Below are 17,794 nucleotides of genomic sequence, written 5' to 3'. Positions count from 1 at the left end.
TTCACTGTTGCAGCACTCTCTAGCTTGAAAAGCTACTGAGAAGCTCCCAGTATTGAAAATGTTGCTGCTTGTCTCTGTTGAACATCAGTGGAAAATTGCATCTCTGTTCTGATCTATGCAGGCAAGTCAGACTACCTGGCTGCCAGATATCTTACAGCTGAATTTTCCTGAAGACAACAAAGCTATCTATCTATCTGATTTATACCAGCAGAGAACTTGCCCAATCAAAACTCGGTGTTTACAACTTTTCAAAATTGAGTTGTTTTGATTTAGATGTTTAAATATGTACTTATCTCACTTCTGATGTGTCAATCTATCTTCTTTCAACACAGTAAACATTTCAGGGACTTTGCAGTGATAATCCAGGTCTGTGGAGAGTGATTTAATGAAAATCCACAGATGTTAAAACCAAAGTGACTTAGAATTGTCCAGAGATGGTATAAGGCAGAGGCAGCCTTATATTGATTTTACCTTTACATTTGGGACCCTGCTGGAAAAAAGCATGCAAACCATACCACACCATAAAATGTACCTTCAAGTGGAGAGAGAGTGGGAGAAAATCCTGAGTGTCTTTCTTAGAAGCTCACAAAACACACCACTTGCCCTGAAAATCATAAATTACAGCTTGATTCATGTTCACTAGATGGCAACAGATTCAAAAGAATAGCTGAAAAGCCATAATTCAAATAAACAGCTTATGAAAACAGGGCTTAAAGATATGCCTATGCAGCAAAAATAAAGGTGCGATTATAAAATGTGATTAAAAACTTAGCTAGTCTGGGTAACAAGAACGGGGGAAAATGGCAGCACAGGCATCAGCATGGTCTAGCAAGCAGAGCTGTTTGCCAGGCTTTCCATACAACTTGTGTTTTGTTTGCCACCCCAGGCTGGAGTTCCTGCCAGTGTATCTCCAGTTCCCCAGGCTCACTAGATTAAGGCTAGCATGGCTGTGCCTCCCTGCGCCACATCCAAACATTCATTCTCTGTGTCAATAGTATCTAAGAGACTGTTTTAGACATGTGACATGCTTGTCTGAATACAATACCTATTGTAAATGAGATAACTTGGGAAATAAAGGGCCTGAGATTTCAGAAAAAAATCAGAAATGGGAAGGGTAGGCCCTTCCACTGGCAGAGATAGGTTGAGAACAGGATGTCTGTCCAGGCACTCAGGTCTGTAAGTTGGAGGGTTGCCAATATCACCATCTCAGCTGCACTGCTAAAGCTGAGATATCCGATCCTGGTGCCTGAGGACTGGAAGAAAGCCAATGTCACTCTAGTCTTCAAAAAGGGCAAGAAGGAGGAGCCAGGAAACTACAGGCCTGTCAGCCTCACCTCCATCCCTGGAAAGGTGTTGGAACAGCTCATCCTGGAGGTCCTCACTAAGCATGTGGAGGACAAGAAGGTGATCAGGAGTAGTCAGCCTGGATTCACCAAAGGGAAATCATGCTTGACCAATCTGATAGCCTTCTATGATGGGATGACTGGCTGGGTAGATGAGGGCAGAGCAGTGGATGTTGTCTCCCTGGACTTGAGCAAGGCTTTTGACACTGTCTCCCATCACATCCTCCTAGGTAAGCTCAGGAAGTGAGGGCTGGATGAGTGGACGGTGAGGTGGATTGAGAACTGGCTGGATGGCAGAGCTCAGAGGGTTGCAGTCAGTGGTGCAGTCAAGTTGGAGGCCTGTGGCTAGTGGTGTCCCCCAGGGGTCAGTCCTGGGTCCAGTCTTGTTCAACGTATTCATCAGTGACCTGGAGGAAGGGACAGAGTGCACTCTCAGCAAGTCTGCTGATGATACTAAACTGGGAGGAGTGGCTGACACACCAGAAGGCTGTGCTGCCATTCAGAGGGACCTGGACAGGCTGGAGAGATGGGCGGAGAGGAACCTCACGAAGTTCAACAAAGGCAAGTGCAGGGTCCTGCACCTGGGGAGGAATAACCCCAGGCACCAGTACAGGCTGGGGGCTGACCTGCTGGAAAGCAGCTCTGCAGAGAAGGACCTGGGAGTCCTGGTGGACAACAAGTTAAGCATGAGGCAGCAGTGTGCCCTTGTGGCCGAGAAGGCCAATGGTATCCTGGGCTACATTAGGCAGAGTGTTGCCAGCAGGCCGAGGGAGGTGATCCTGCCCCTCTACTCAGCCCTGGGGAGGCCTCACCTGGAGTCCTGTGTCCAGTTCTGGGCCCCCCAGTACAAGAGAGACATGGCACTACTGGAGAGAGTCCAGCGGAGGGCGACAAAGATGATGAGGGGACTGGAGCATCTCTCCTATGAAGAAAGGCTGAGAGAGCTGGGCCTGTTCAGCCTGGAGGAGAGAAGACTGAGGGGCGATCTGATCAATGTGTATAAGTATCTGAAGGGAGGGTGTCAAGAAGATGTGGCTAGACTCTTCTCCGTGGTGCCCAGCAACAGGACAAGAGGCAATGGGCATAAACTGAAACCCAGGCAGTCCCATCTGAACCTGAGGAAAAACTTCTTTGCTGTGAGGGTGCCTGAGCTCTGGAACAGGTTGCCCAGAGAGGTAGTGGAGTCTCCTTCCCTGGAGATTTTCAAAACCTGCCTGGACGAGATCGTGTCCAATGTGCTCTAGATGACCCTGCATGAGTTGGGGGTGGGGGGTTGGACTAGATGACCTCCAGAGGTCCCTTCCAACCTTAACCATTCTGTGATTCTGTGAAAGCTATAGCAGCAAATTCTCCTAGCAGAAGCTCATGATAAACTCGTGGTACAAGGTAAATGGTAAATGGTTCATCTGTGGGTACATCCTGCAGTGATTCCCCATATGAACTAAGTGATACTGGCAAAAGGTTTTTTAGTCTGCAGAACTGCATCGACAATGGGGCTTTTGCTGGTGTATGTCAGCCAAAGGTGTGATTTTTTTCCATGGCACTGTTCAGAGTAGACCAGGCTTAATGTGCAAAGGGATAATGAAGCCTGGTTGTGATGCTATTTTGTGGCAGACATCCCAGGATATGTGCTTACCCCATAAAACTGACCTCTCCTACTCTCAGAGCAACCAGGGGATTTGGATGAGATCACTGATGTTACGGAAAATATTAAGTAATAATCCCTTCCATCAAGCGAATTCCCAGTTCCTCAGCTAGCTAAAAATGCTCTAAGTGTTTTATTATAGTGGATAGTTTTACAACCCCACATGTTTTTTAGTTCCCAGGTTAACTAATTTTTGGAACATTATCATAAATTAGAAGTACAGAACATGACAGGTCATTCAAACAATAGTACTGTGAGAAGTATATAAATAGTATTGACTTTAGTAATTTACTGTTTATAAGAACCTTTACATTGTAAAAAGTTATGAAATATTTTCATTAAATACAGCCTACATGCACGCAGATAGATGTACATATCTCTGTGTGTGAGAATGTGTAAATATGAGAGGTCAGATACTCAGTTCATAGAAACTAATGACTCCAGAAACAGAGAATAACCACACAATACAAGTCAGGAAACAGCATGGACCAAAGAGCCTCTTAAGTCAAGATTTTCTCAAGATGGTTGGCTATAGTATTATATATTATATATATAGTATATTATATTATAGTATAATAATATTATAATATTATTATATTAATTATACTAATATTATAATATTATAATATAATTAGTATATTATATTTTATATATATATATATATTATATATATATAGTATTGGCTGTTAAATTCAAAGCTGTGCACAGTGATGTAGTTAGAAGTACTGATCTTCCTCAGATTCAATTCCTCAGTTGCTGGAAATGTGGTGGATGCCAGATGCTTGATGGTCTCTTTGGGCCCAGTGGGCATGCATAGGATTTTCATGTGTCCGGAAATGCATTGGGAACAATGCATAACAGATGGACAAATTCTGTTGTGTTTTTGCATTGCTATCAAAACATACCTCATAGAAGATCCAGTGTTAGAAATATGTTAGTTTATCTATTCACATGCATCATTTAAAAAGCCACTGAATATATGAGGAATGTAGGAAGACAGAAATATTTTAGAAAGGGGGAAACTAGGAAAGTGGACAATCTTAAGACAAAAGCTTTAAGATTGCTTGTCTGATATTTGGTCGTTAGATATATTGATTATAGTAATATTTGGAAAAAAACAATGAGTTTTTGCCTGGACATATTGATATATATTGTTATTTATAGTTTCTAAGAAAGTAAGTATGCAGTTTGGTTGCCAAAATTGGAGATGTACGTTGTTACACACAACACTGCCAGTTTGCTTGATGTATGTACTAGTATATTGCCCTTGCTCTGGAGCAAATCACTTCTGCCTTTAATAATTCCTTTGTGACAAATAACAGTGAGCCAACATTATACATAAACTCAGAGCGGTTTAAGGCTTCTCAGCAGCATAGGCAAAACTGAATTTTGCTACCCCATGGGTGAGGACAAAATAGCTTTCTGGGGGCAAGAAAGGGTGATTTTGTGGTAGTGCTGGGGAGGAGGATGCGGGTAGGGGAAGAAGCCTGGAAGGGATCAGCCAAAGGCAGGAGAAATGGGCTCAGAGGAGTCCCTGGAGGTTTTGGGGTGCTGCTGGAGGGGGAATGAGGGGGTGAGTGGCATTTCAGGAAAATCTCTGGAGGAGCAGGGCCAGAACTACTCAGAGTTACATCCAGGAGAGGCATGAGACCAGAGAGCGGGTGTGCTGGTGGGTACGCAGGCAGCAGGGGGACATGGAGTTGTCCCACTCCCCTTCCCGTTAGTCACCAAAGGGGAGCACAGCCATGGCTGGCTCTGGCAGCTGGGTGAGGGCAAAGGCAGAGCTGTGGCAAGCAGGCTTTTGTCCAGGGTGAGCCTCCCCATTGGTACACACTCCCCCTACCCCAACATGTTGCTGTTTTTTACAGCTTCACATGCTATATTCGTCTTTTTGCTTCGTATCTCTTCTACCCGTTCGTGCCCGATGAGCATGTGCAGCAGCTGGGGCAGTTGGAGAGAGGGACAACCCTGCTTGGGTGCACAGTCTCCCTTTGAAACATCGTCCTCACCAGGTTGCCTGGCACACGGTTCTCCTGCATCACCCTTTTCTTGGATGGGGACACCTTTAAGCTACTGCCTACTTACCTGAAGCTGTTCCTGAAGTCTTTAACTTGCAACAAGTTGGAGCTCGGAAAGTGGATAAATATCATACTTAGATGATTAACCAAGAGTTCCCATAGAAAAAGAGAAATATATTGCCCCAAACAAACAAATAAACTTCATTGTAATCCCAATGATTGTGCTTAAGAACAAGAGCTCCTTCAAAATCCCAAATGCCCAAAAGATATCTGGAAGGTATCTGAAACACAATCGTGTCCTCATACTCAGATGGATAGCAATCTGTAGTAGTTTCACTGCCTTTATGGGACACTGTTTCAAAGGCAGCAGCACCATTTGGCTCTACACAGTATTTCCCTGGAATCTCAGTAGTTGTGAAAATAATGAGAAAAGGGCTTGGACCAGATCACATGCAAATGACCGGGGTGTTTGTCCTTCCTCTGTGCGTGTCGGATTTGTGTATGTCTCTGCAAACATGCGTGTCTCCCCTTGTGTTGATGTGTCTGGGATCACGCAAGGGTATGTTAGTGAGGACAGCTTGTAGCTGCCAAGCCACAAGAGGGACCCAAAGACACACATTGCTTTTTAGGAGCCCCTATGTATTTGTAGGACCTTTAGCTTCCTTTTTTTTTTAAAGCTTCTTTTCTTTTAATTTTAGTTTTTGGGAAATTTGCTACTACTCACCTATAAGCTTTCTGAGGGAAAATCTGAAAAAGGCTCTTACAAAAAGGCTGCTTTTGATAATAGGTGATTTTAAACAACTATCATGGATGTCTAGTACACGGAGAAGGGCTGTATAGCTTCTAGACAGATAGTCATAAATCACGTGAAAACATTAGGAGGAAAGCATCTGCACTGATGTATTATACTGTGAGCGCCTACACGAAAAATATTAAATAAATACAGCATTTGGAATTTTCCTTTTATTATTGTTTTTTAACATTTAGACAAGCTGGCAACTGCAGATGTGATGAGCCAGTTCCATAAATTAGAGGAAAACATTATTAAAAGTAAAGTTGCTCCATAAATATAATAAATTGGAGACACTCTTTAATATGTGGCTTTGCTGCTGCAGTAACTCACTGTTCCTCCCACAGCTGTGTCGCCTCTAAAACGTACAGTGCATGTGGAACCAGGGCATTTCTGCTGCGGCAACGAAAACCAGCTTTGATAGCTTCCATTTTGGTATGGAAGGAGCAGAACTGTCTGTAGATACACTGGTTCAGGGGCTTCATTAAGCTGTCTTGAGGAATGACTTCCCCAGTGAAGAGATGTCAGATGCCTTCACTCTTCGGGGCTGCTCCTCCTCCTGGCTCATCCTGTGGTCAGTAGATGTGAGTCAGGGTTATGTCTTCAGGGCTGACTGTCCTTCTCTTGCTGCCTCTTCATGCTATTTTTGTCAATGAAAATGATAGCAATATTTTGCTATTTACAAGAGCAATCTCCACTGGGGTGACTAGGGTTTGTTTTACTGCAGTGACAGCTCCTGGCTCTTGAGCTGAAAAACTAATTCTGATGGGGGGAAATGTGATGATTTGGCATCATTAAAGTAGCACCATGTTGCATCTGTGTAGCACCCTCAGTCTGCGCTCTAGATGAATTACAATTATTAATGAAATCACCTGATTCTGTTTTTAGAGGAGGCAATAAAATGTTGTCCATAATTTACTGAGAGGAAAGGTGAGGCTCAGGAACTGATTTCCTTAGGGGCAGAGGGTGAGTCCGAAGCAGGACTGAGAGCAGGACCCAGCCCCTTCGTGGCCTGGGAGGAGGCCAGTCCCTTCCATAAACTTGCTTTTCTTCTGCTATTTCCCCTAAAAGTCACCCGACAAGTTGCCTCCACAGGCTCTGAGATGCTACAAAGCCACCTACGCTCTCAATTACACATCCACCTCCGAGATCTGCCGGGACTTCTCTATAATCCCAGACTCGGAAGAGGCTGTGCTACCCAACGCGAAAAGTGAATTCGTTATCTTCACATCCGTGTTGCATATAAGGAATATACAGTATGAAGTGTGGTGACAGCCTGACACAAAAGACAATTCCCTTCCCTTTCTGATTTTCCTGGCAACGGCTGAACATGCACCGACAACACACCTTCCATTACTAACATTTTGAAACTTAGAGCAGGAGAGTGCCTCAAACCACAGCCTTATAATGTAATGAAGAATACACACAGCTGCAGTAACAACCACATAATTATTTAATTAGTTTTTGACAGCTTCAAATTGCACAGGCAAAGGAATGCATGAACTGCACATGGAAACCTGCCAGCAAAGGTTTTACACATATGCAGATGGCTTTAGCTATTGTAAATGCAAAGGCAGGTTGCTGCACTTGTACTGCAAAACCTAACAGCGCATCATGCACCGCAGAAATTATATCAGGGGAATAAAAATGGTGGATGTAATTATTTCTTCCCCTTTATGTCATAGTGCTGCTTTCATTGTATTTAACTTCCCATAAACTTAGCACACTGAGACCAAAGATGGGAATATTTTAGTACTAAATTAAGTAATCTGTACAGTAACAGCTTATTTGGGGCTTTGGAATAAGCAGTTATAATGCCACTAAATAACATTATATAACACTTTCTATTTTCAAGTCCTGTTATGGATGTGAATTAATTAACAGCTCTGTTGGGAGGCTAAGTATTGCTATCTTTATTTTGAAAAAAAGAAGACTGACACTCAGAGAAGTGAAATAATTTGCTAAAGGCTACAGTGTGATTCAGGGACAAAAGTGACATCAAATTAAGGATTTATTCAGTTTTCATTTGACTCTATGGAGAACTAGAACAAGAATTTTTCATATAGAAATGAAGGAAAAAGAATTGCCTACAACAAAACTGATGAGGAGGGGACTAGCATTAGTAGCAATTTGTCTTTGGAAAATGGATTATTTCAAAGGGGAAGATAATAATTTAGAAATGAAGTGAAGCCTAATGTACTGTAAATATTTGCTCTTCTGCTGCTGCAAAGCCCACACCTATCTCTCAAGTCACTCCAAAGTGTTTATAATTTCCATGTGTTGTGAGCTCCATGATTTTATATTAGAGAGGAAGTGATTTCTCCTGAGTGAACCTAATTAAGGCTAACTGTTAAAATAAAAAACAAATTAATTCAGAACTTCACTCTGAGCTCTAAATGAACACAAACTTACTTTGAGGTTCAAAAAGTTAAAAGTCCTCCCTTTTTTCCACATAATTGTAGTTTTCATATTTTCCAGTCTTTGCTTTTTATGGTTCTGGCTGGGATAGGAAATGCTAGAAGCTCTCAGGAAAAGATTATTCCCATAGAGCTGTGTAAGATATTCACAACAAAAACTTAAACCATGTGGAACACATGCGGTTTCAAGTTTCACAAGAAAGTCAAAACTCAGACTATGTTTGTTGAAGTTTGTAAAATGGTTTGAATGAAACAGGGCCCATTTTCAAGCAAATCTGGTCAGATTCCTGGTTGCAAATTGAAACCATCAAAAAATTCCCAGTTTGGCAAGGTCTGAGAAGGCAACTGTTGTATTCAAATGAGTCCCATGCACATGCGCTCATCAAAAATGGGCCAGTGAATTTGGGGCTGTATTCCCCCAGATCATCTCTCTGAACAGTCTCCAAATCTTCTGCTTGGCTGAAGCACTGGGAGGGGATCGGATGTGATGTAGGAAATGTTCAGGAATGGAAAAAGCTGCTCTGAAGGGGGGCCTTGGGGCAGTGCCTCATGACTTCCTTGGTGTGGGCATCACTTCCTGGCTAAGGAGAAACCTCCTTGCCCCGCACAACAAGGGTGAGCAGACAGATTTTTGGGGCTGTAAAAAGGAGCACAGCGTTGGTGGGTCACTTGGTATAGAGGACTTCAGTCAAAGAAAGTCATACAAAAGTAGGATGGGGGAACAAGACCTTCAAAGTGAGGCTCGTGCCTGGTGCAGGAGATCCCAGGGAGCTCACAGCCCACCCCAGGGAGGGCATTCTGCTACACCTTTTTATACAATTCTGGTACAAGATTGAGAATAAGGGTAAGGAGACCCAAAATCCTTCAGCATTATATCCACCACTGCATTGTGTTTTGTAGGATTTATGTTGGTGTTGTTGCAGCTACAGGGAAAATACAGCTTTATTTTACTGAAGGAGATTTGTCTGACTAAGGAAATGAAAGGATGTGAAGAAATACTTAGCTAGCCAGAAAGCTTCTGTTTGAAAACATACACAGAAATCTTGGAAAAAGCTAATTCCAAATGAGAAGATTTGCATCACTGTCCTGCAACAACACACTGGAAAGTAGCATTAAAATGCACAGACTCTTTTAAGAACAGTATATAGGGAGGAGTCACTTCTTGTTGCTGGAACTTAACCTCCACAACTTCAACCTTAAGGGATGTTATCAAATTAAAAATTATGAACTCGGTTTTGGCATTGCAAGGGTAGATATCAGAGCAGAATTTCTCCTCATGTATTTCTAAAAATATCCTTAACTGAGCTATTAATACTACCATAGATTACTGAAACTGAAGGGTTTTTAAATCAACCTTACTTTCAGCTGTCTTTACTGCTAATCACTTTAAAAATTTCTGTTGCCACAAGCAGTGAAAACAGGGCAGAAAACTTATAATCAAGGCTTTAAAAATATAGCTAGAATAAAATATTATCTTTATAGACAGGTTTTTTTTGATATTGTACACCTACATAGCAATATTTTCTCCCACATATATGGCTATGAGAGCATTTAACTAAGAAAATAAAAGCTGTTTCCCTTTCAGGCCAAAATTTAAGCAAAGAACAGAGCAGATGGTTTGTGAGTACATGGAAAAACAGCATATATCTGTATATAAGGTAATAGCTCCATATCAAACTACTGAATAGTGTGTATAGTTTCCCTGTTTTCTCTAGTGAGGCATATTTTGTATGTGCAGTTTTGTGAATTCAGCACAATGAGGGCAACAGTTATGCTCACAAATGAAATGTAGCTCATTACAGCTCCAGTTCTTCAATCCTCATTCACTTTGATTAAGCATAGGCAAGAGTCCTGCACATAACAATTATTTACTATCCTGTCACTACTTTTTTTTTTTTTTTTGCAAGTGGCTGTGTTTTGGCCATAGATGACATGATAATGTCCCTGTTGCTAACAAATCTTTCAATGCAGCATAATTTTGCTCTGAATCTTAACAGATGCTGACAGTATGTAATTTTCATTATTCAGGCCTGCTGTTGTTCCTCTTAAAAAAATACTAAAGGACACAGTTACTATCATCCACCAACCTGCTTTTGCAAGATGCAGTCCTACCACACGTTAGTGTCCAGACCAGCTGAAAATGTCCCAAACAGTCAGGTTTTCACCACTTCCCTGAGTGACAAATAAGCATCTTGGTGATTTCCTGTATGACACCTCTCTTGTTCAAGAACATGGAGGAAACAGCCCCAAAACAGCCTTGCTGTTTTCTTTCAGATCCATCCTTTTCCCTGGTGCCTCCAAGGAATAGATGGCAGTTGAGCTGCTGGTGTGTTGAGACCTCTCGGAAATTATTGCTGCCATGCCCTCACAGGCTGTCTGCGTCCCTCTTTAACCCCTTTCGGGGGCTGCCTGTGCGCAGCGTCACGGCCTGTGACGGGCTCCGAAGGCACCTCTGCACCCTCATGGGCGTCCTCCCAGACATCTTGCTTATCCTTGCACTGCCTCCGTTTCACCACCAACATTTATTTTATGCTTATCTTGCAGCATTTGTCAACAGAATTATAACACACAGAGAATAATACTTCAACAACTGATTACAAAAACCTAGGAGGGGCATATTATTTTTAAAAATCATATTTATTTGTAATGATTGTATTGTGGAGTGGCAATATTTTTTTTCAAATGTTCCCTACTTGCATCTAAGGCTCAGTTATGCTGAACTGCTAGTGTTTAATGAGAAGATTAGTAGACCTAAAAAAAAAGAGAGAAAAAGAGAGAACATAGAAGGTGCTATGGATACTGCCAAACCGCTTCTCAGCTTTGTAAAATTGAGCACGTGGGCAAGTTTCTCACCACAAAATCAGCATAAATATCTCTGCATTACTTAATTTTTTTTTGGCGGATTCCCCCCAATATTCTGATGGCAATTTGATAATCTGTCAAAAAATCTTAAAAGAAATTTTATTTCAAAAGGAGATTTGAAAGTGTTTTGTTGTTTGTTTGTATAATATATCTTTTATATTGCTCAATGCTGTACCAAGGTTCCTGACATAGCACTGGCTTTCCACTGCTTCTAAGAAGTCTGATGCTGTCTCCTTTCCTCAGGTGGACTAGCATCTTACTCTAAAAACAGCTCCATTCATTTCAGGAATTAAACATAGTATAATCTTACCTTGAACAATTAGCACTTATTAAGTTGTCTGCTTTTCCTCAACAAAAATGAAATATCACTATTTCGCAGGTTACTCGAGTGGTAATTATAGTGTGTGTGGAGTTCTACATGTAATATCACTCTGTGCTTGAAAACTATTTGCTGCACTGACTTTGAATTACAAACGAATGGCATGTTTTGATTGAAAGAATGGCTGTGACCCAATGATTAACTACCAGACATGTCTATTTGAGATGATGGAAATAATTGCCATTGACAGTGTTACTCCTTAGAAGGCAATTTTCCTCACCTCAGAAACTATTTTATCACAGTATACTGGAAAAAGCGAACAAACACAAGGAAATGCTTTCAAAATTATCAGCTTCTAAAGAACACCAATAATCACTTTGCATAATCCACATCTGGGCTCAATCCAGTTTTCCTTAATTAGCTACAAATGCAATGCCTGCTGCTATGCCTCAAATTTTCACTGCATGTACCTATTAAAATGGAAAATGAATTGGATTCTCAAGAATATTACTTAGGCGGTTAAGAAGATTTAGAAACTGTGGCATTCTTTGTACTATAAATAGCACAAAGGTCATTATTTTTCAGCTTTTAGAACCAAGATACTCTCGTTTTACGAGCAAGCAAATGTTTAACAGTTCAATAATCAGTAATTCACACACACTCAGGCCTCGTGTTCATCCTGTAAATACAAATAATGCTTTAAAACCAGTGAGTAACTATACCTTCCAGGTGTCTGAGGTGCCTCCATACACCTGCCTTTCACTTTTTCCTAGTTTAGGCTGGATGTGGTATTCACACCCAGGCTTTATTTTTCTCAAGGCACTCCGGGTAGCTGGCCCACACTGCTCCTGGGGCAACACCATTATCCCAGAGGATGTGCAAATCCAGCAGGGAACTCCTCCTGCTCTACCCTGTCATTCTGAGAGCTGAGATGAAGGATGCACAAAGCTGTTTGCTTTGCCTACAGTGGAAAAATAAAACAGCTCCCCCTCAAACTTTTGCTCAACTAGTCATCAAAGGAAAAGTGCCCTGCTAAATGTGCTGGTGGCATTATGGCAAGTAGATGAATAGCCTCTCCTGTCCCTCAGCTGTTGCTAATATTTATTTTATTATGTTGTTCACATATATACACATCACTGTCCAGTTGCAACATCCTGTTTTTACCAAAGGTTGTCCTAACAAGGAGGGCGAGAGTGTCCCCTTGGCATCCTACCAGCTTGAGGAGGTCTTCAAAGCGGCACCACTTGAGTGAGACCCCCAGTGTCAGCGTTGCCATCCCTTCCCAGAGCTCTGTGCCTCACCCCCGTGTGCGTGCTAGTTTGCAAACAGAAAAAAAGATCTGGTCTGGAAGTTAAATTTAGATTTTTTTTTTTAAATTAAAAGCTGCAAGGAAAAACCTCAGAAAATTTGAAATGGTTTCCTGTCTCTGCTTCTGCTTTCTTTTCCCCCCAAATTTTTCTTCACTGATGCATTGTTGAAGGCATGATCCAACCCTCAGTGCAGCCAAAGGAAGCCCTTCCAAGAGCTTGCGAATATGATAGATCAATATCTAAATGAAAATGTAAAAATGACTTCAAAGCTGATTTTGTTAAACAAAAACAATGAAAAAGCATTTGGCGCTTAGACCAAGAAACACCGTTGCTAGGTTTCACCTTAATATCTAAATCCCTGGGAAGAAACTTGGCAGGCCGCTGGGACTTTCTGCTTTCTTAAGCTCCTGGCTGGAACAGGTGAGCAGGAAACCCAGTTCCCAGGTTCAGGTCTGTGTGCATGTATCTGCGCATCGACCCTCCTTTCCCCTCCCAACCTGAATGTGTTATGTGCCTATTTTCAAAGAAAAGATTCAATAACATTTGTAGATAATTTGCCCTGGGGCAGTCCCTCCATACAGAAATGGCTTAATTTAAATAAAATAAACAGTTCTTTGAATCATTGCCTCCCTACTACCTGAAAGCCTGTGTAAACCCAACTTGAAGGACAGGCTCTTGAACCTGAGCATACTGAGCGTATTGAAGATCTTTCTATTTTATTCTACAATAACTTTTTTTTCTAAATGTTCCTCTCTGTCCTTTAGATCGCAGAGCTCAAGACAAACTCACACTTGCAATACATATTTTTGGTGTGCCAGATCTTCAGCTGAGTGTCACGGCACAGCTCTGGCGACTCAACTGGAACCGGGCTGATTTATGAGTGGAGGCTCTGGGTGACGATGTCTGCTCAGAGTATGGACCAAGGCTGCAAAAGTGTGCAGAAAAATCTGTCCAAAAATACATCGTCGCACTGTTTTGTATCTCATTTATTAGTGACAGCAATTGGGACTGATGTTTTTCTGCTTTCAAAAATGTACTACTAAGGAACTAAAGGTTGAAATAATTTCTTCTTCTGTTCACATTTTTGGTTAGTCATCTTAGGTAAGATGTTCCTTGGAAATGTTGTTTAGTACTACACACAACTATTTCCAAAGCATCACAGAATCACAGAATGGTTAAGGTTGGAAGGGACCTCTGGAGGTCATCTAGTCCAACCCCCCTGCTCAAGCAGGGGCCTCTAGAGCATATTGCCCAGGATCACGTCCAGGAGGGTTTTGAATATCTCCAGGGAAGGAGACTCCACAACCTCTCTGGGCAACCTGTTCCAGGGCTCAGTCATCCTCACAGGAAAGAAGTTTTTCCTCATGTTCAGACGGGACTTCCTGGGTTTCAGTTTGTGCCCATTGCCTCTTGTCCTGTTGCTGGGCACCACGGAGAAGAGTCTGGCCTCATCCTCTTGACACCCCCCTTTCAGATACTTGTAGACATTGATGAGATCCCCTCTCAGTCTTCTCTTCTCCAGGCTGAACAGGCCCAGCTCTCTCAGCCTTTCTTCATAGGAGAGATGCTCCAGTCCCCTCATCATCTTTGTAGCCCTCCGCTGGACTCTCTCCAGTAGTGCCATGTCTCTCTTGTACTGGGGAGCCCAGAATTGGACACAGGACTCCAGGTGAGGCCTCACCAGGGCTGAGTAGAGGGGGAGGATCACCTCCCTCGACCTGCTGGCAACACTCTGCCTAATGCAGCCCAGGATACCATTGGCCTTCTTGGCCACAAGGGCACAATGCTGGCTCATGCTTAACTTGTTGTCCACCAGCACTCCCAGGTCCTTCTCTGCAGAGCTGCTTTCCAGCAGGTCAGCCCCCAGCCTGTACTGGTGCCTGGGGTTATTCTTCCCCAGGTGCAGGACCCTGCACTTGCCTTTGTTGAACTTCATGAGGTTCCTCTCCGCCCATCTCTCCAGCCTGTCCAGGTCCCTCTGAATGGCAGCACAGCCTTCTGGTGTGTTAGCCTCTCCTCCCAGTTTAGTATCATCAGAAGACTTGCTGAGGGTGCACTCTGTCCCTTCCTCCAGGTCACTGAGGAATAAGTAGAAGACGACTGGACCCAGGACTGACCCCTGGGGGATACTGCTAGCCACAGGCCTCCAACTTGACTCTGCGCCACTGACCACAACCCTCTGAGCTCGGCCATCCAGCCAGTTCTCAATCCACCTCACTGTCCACTCATCCAGCCCTCACTTCCTGAGCTTACCTAGGAGGATGTGATGGGAGACAGCGTCAAAAGCCTTGCTGAAGTCCAGGGAGACAACATCCACTGCTCTCCTCTCATCCACCCAGCCAGTGATCCCATCATAGAAGGCTATCAGGTTGGTCAAGCATGATTTCCCTTTGGTGAATCCAGGCTGACTACTCCTGATCACCTTCTTGTCCTCCACATGCTTAGTGAGGACCTCCAGGAGGAGCTGTTCCATCACCTTTCCAGGGATGGAGGTGAGGCTGACAGGCCTGGAGTTCCCTGGCTCCTCCTCCTTGCCCTTTTTGAAGACTGGAGTGACACTGGCTTTCTTCCAGTCCTCAGGCACCTCTCCTGATCTCCAGGACCTTTCAGAGATGATGGAGAGTGGCCTAGCAATAACATCCGCCAGCTCCCTCAGCACTCGTGGGTGCATCCCATCGGGGCCCATGGATTTATGGATGTCAAGTTTGGACAAAAGATCTCTAACCTGATCCTCCTCCACCAAGGGAGGGTCTTCCTTTCTCCAGACTTTCTGTCTTGTCCCCAGGGTCTGGAATTCCTGAGGGCTGGCCTTAGCAGTGAAGACTGAAGCAAAGAAGGCATTCAGGAACTCTGTCTCCTCTGTAACCTTTGTTACCAGGGCACCCGCCCCATTCAGCAGCAGGCCCACATTTTCCCTAGTCTTCCTTTAGCTACTGATGTATTTGAAGAAGCCCTTCTTGTTGTCCTTGACATCCCTTGCCAGATTTAATTCCAAATGGGCCTTGGCCTTCCTTGTCGCATCCCTGCACACTCTGACAACGTCCTTGTATTCCTCCCAAGTGGCCTGTCCCCTTTTCCACATTCTGTAGACTTCCTTCTTCTGTTGGAGTTTTGCCAGGAGTTCCTTGTTCATCCATGCAGGTCTCCTGCCCACTTTGCTGGACTTCTTCCTCAGAGGGATGCATCCATCTTGAGCCTGGAGGAGGTGATGCTTGAATATTAACCAGCTCTCCTGGACCCCTCTTCCTTCTAGGGCCCCTCCCCCATGAGATTCCTCCAAGTAGGTCCCTGAAGAGGCCAAAGTTAGCTCTCCTGAAGTCCAGGTTGTCCTGCTTCCTCCTTGCAGGATCCTCAACTCCACCATCTCATGGTCACTGCAGCCAAGGCTGCCCCCAACCTTCACATCTCCAACTAGACCTTCTTTGTTTGTTAGTACAAGGTCTAGCAATGCACCTCTCCTCGTTGGCGTCTCCACCACCTGAGTCAAGAAATTATCCTCAGTGCTCTGCAGGAACCTCCTGGACTGTTTGTGCCTAGCTGTGCTCTCTTCCCAGCAGGTGTCAGGGTGGTTGAAGTCTCCCATGAGAACTAGGGCCTGTGACTGTGAGGCTACTTCCAGCTGTCTGTAGAAGGCCTCATCGACTTCCTCTTCCTGATCAGGTGGCCTGTAGTAAACCCCCACAACAGTGTCACCCCATGTTAGCCTGCCCTTTAATCCTTACCCATAAGCTCTCAACTTGCTCTTCATCCACCCCTAGGCAGAGCTCCACACATTCTAGTTGCTCCCTCACATAAAGGGCAACTCCACCACCTCGCTCGCCTTCCTGGCCTCTCTTTCCTAAAAAGCACATAGCCATCCATGACAGCAGTCCAGTCATGCGAGCTGTCCCACCGTGTCTCTGTAATCGCAACGAGATCACGGCCCTGCGACCGCACACAGATCTCTAGTTCTTCCTGCTTATTCCCCATGCTGCGTGCATTGGTATACAGGCATTTCAGAGAGCCAGTCAAGCATGCAAGCTTGAGGAGAGGTGCAAGAGGATCCTCCATAGCCATGTCCCATGCTGTCTCCCCTGGCTGCATGCACTTGCTGGAGGCATCCTGACTTGAGTGGTGTTTTACTGAGTAACTAAGTTTGTTTCCTAAAGGATTAAAGAAATGAATGACAGCTTGGAACCTTATGGACCATTAAAACTCTCTGCTAGAAAGATATGTCAGCATAATTGATATGTAGAAATTCTCTTTTTAAAGCCTTTGAAAAGTTGTGTTCCAGTCTTCAAACTCTTGGGAGAAACCTCACTAAATTGCTTCCTGTTGTCTAGTTTCTTAAAAATATCCCCATCAGAAGTAAAACAACAATAGGTTCATGACAGCAATAGAAAGATCAGGTGAGCCATATGCATCAAGATCTATGGGGAAAATAGCTTAGTTTGTTTATTATTGAAACATTTTATTAGGTAAGAAGAAGAGAAAATAATAGCTGGAAGCTCTAGGTGCATTAATATAAATCATTCATTTCAATACCATTACTGCAGCAAGAACACTAAACCCTCTGCAACCTTGACAACTCAAAATATATCTGACTGAACTAGAAGTAGGAAAGAAAAATTATTTAAAAAATAGTTTGAAAAGAAAAAAGTCATCATACTGGAGTCATTCAGTGATATTATTTCAATTATGATGAACAATTTTTATCCTGAAATAAGCATGAGGGCTTTGGTGATTCTTATTGACTTAATACTAAGTCGATGCTCTTTCTTCCAGAGAGGAGTGTATATCTAATCCAGCAAATAAACCAAGAACTGCAAGGAAATTTTGCTGAAGGCCTCCAAACTGTTTGGCTCAATTTGTTCTTGAGCCATAGACATGAATTATGTGTGCTTGTTGCTATCTGCGAGCTTTTCAGCATCGCTGGCAGCCTGTCAGGGCTGTGGTGCCAGCCTGGTGAAGCTACAGTGGCAGCAGGTGGCTGCCTCATTTTCTGGCTCCTGGTAGTATGTGGGTGAAGAAAAATAATGTTAGTGTTTGGCTGACATCATATGATGGCTTTCAAAATATCAGCTCAGCAGAGTTGTCTCATCCAACAAAAA

This window comes from Struthio camelus, chromosome W, assembly GCF_040807025.1.
Source record: "Struthio camelus isolate bStrCam1 chromosome W, bStrCam1.hap1, whole genome shotgun sequence".
Taxonomy (NCBI): domain Eukaryota; kingdom Metazoa; phylum Chordata; class Aves; order Struthioniformes; family Struthionidae; genus Struthio; species Struthio camelus.
The sequence above is the reverse complement of the archived record's forward strand: the minus strand, read 5'-3'. Positions refer to the sequence as shown.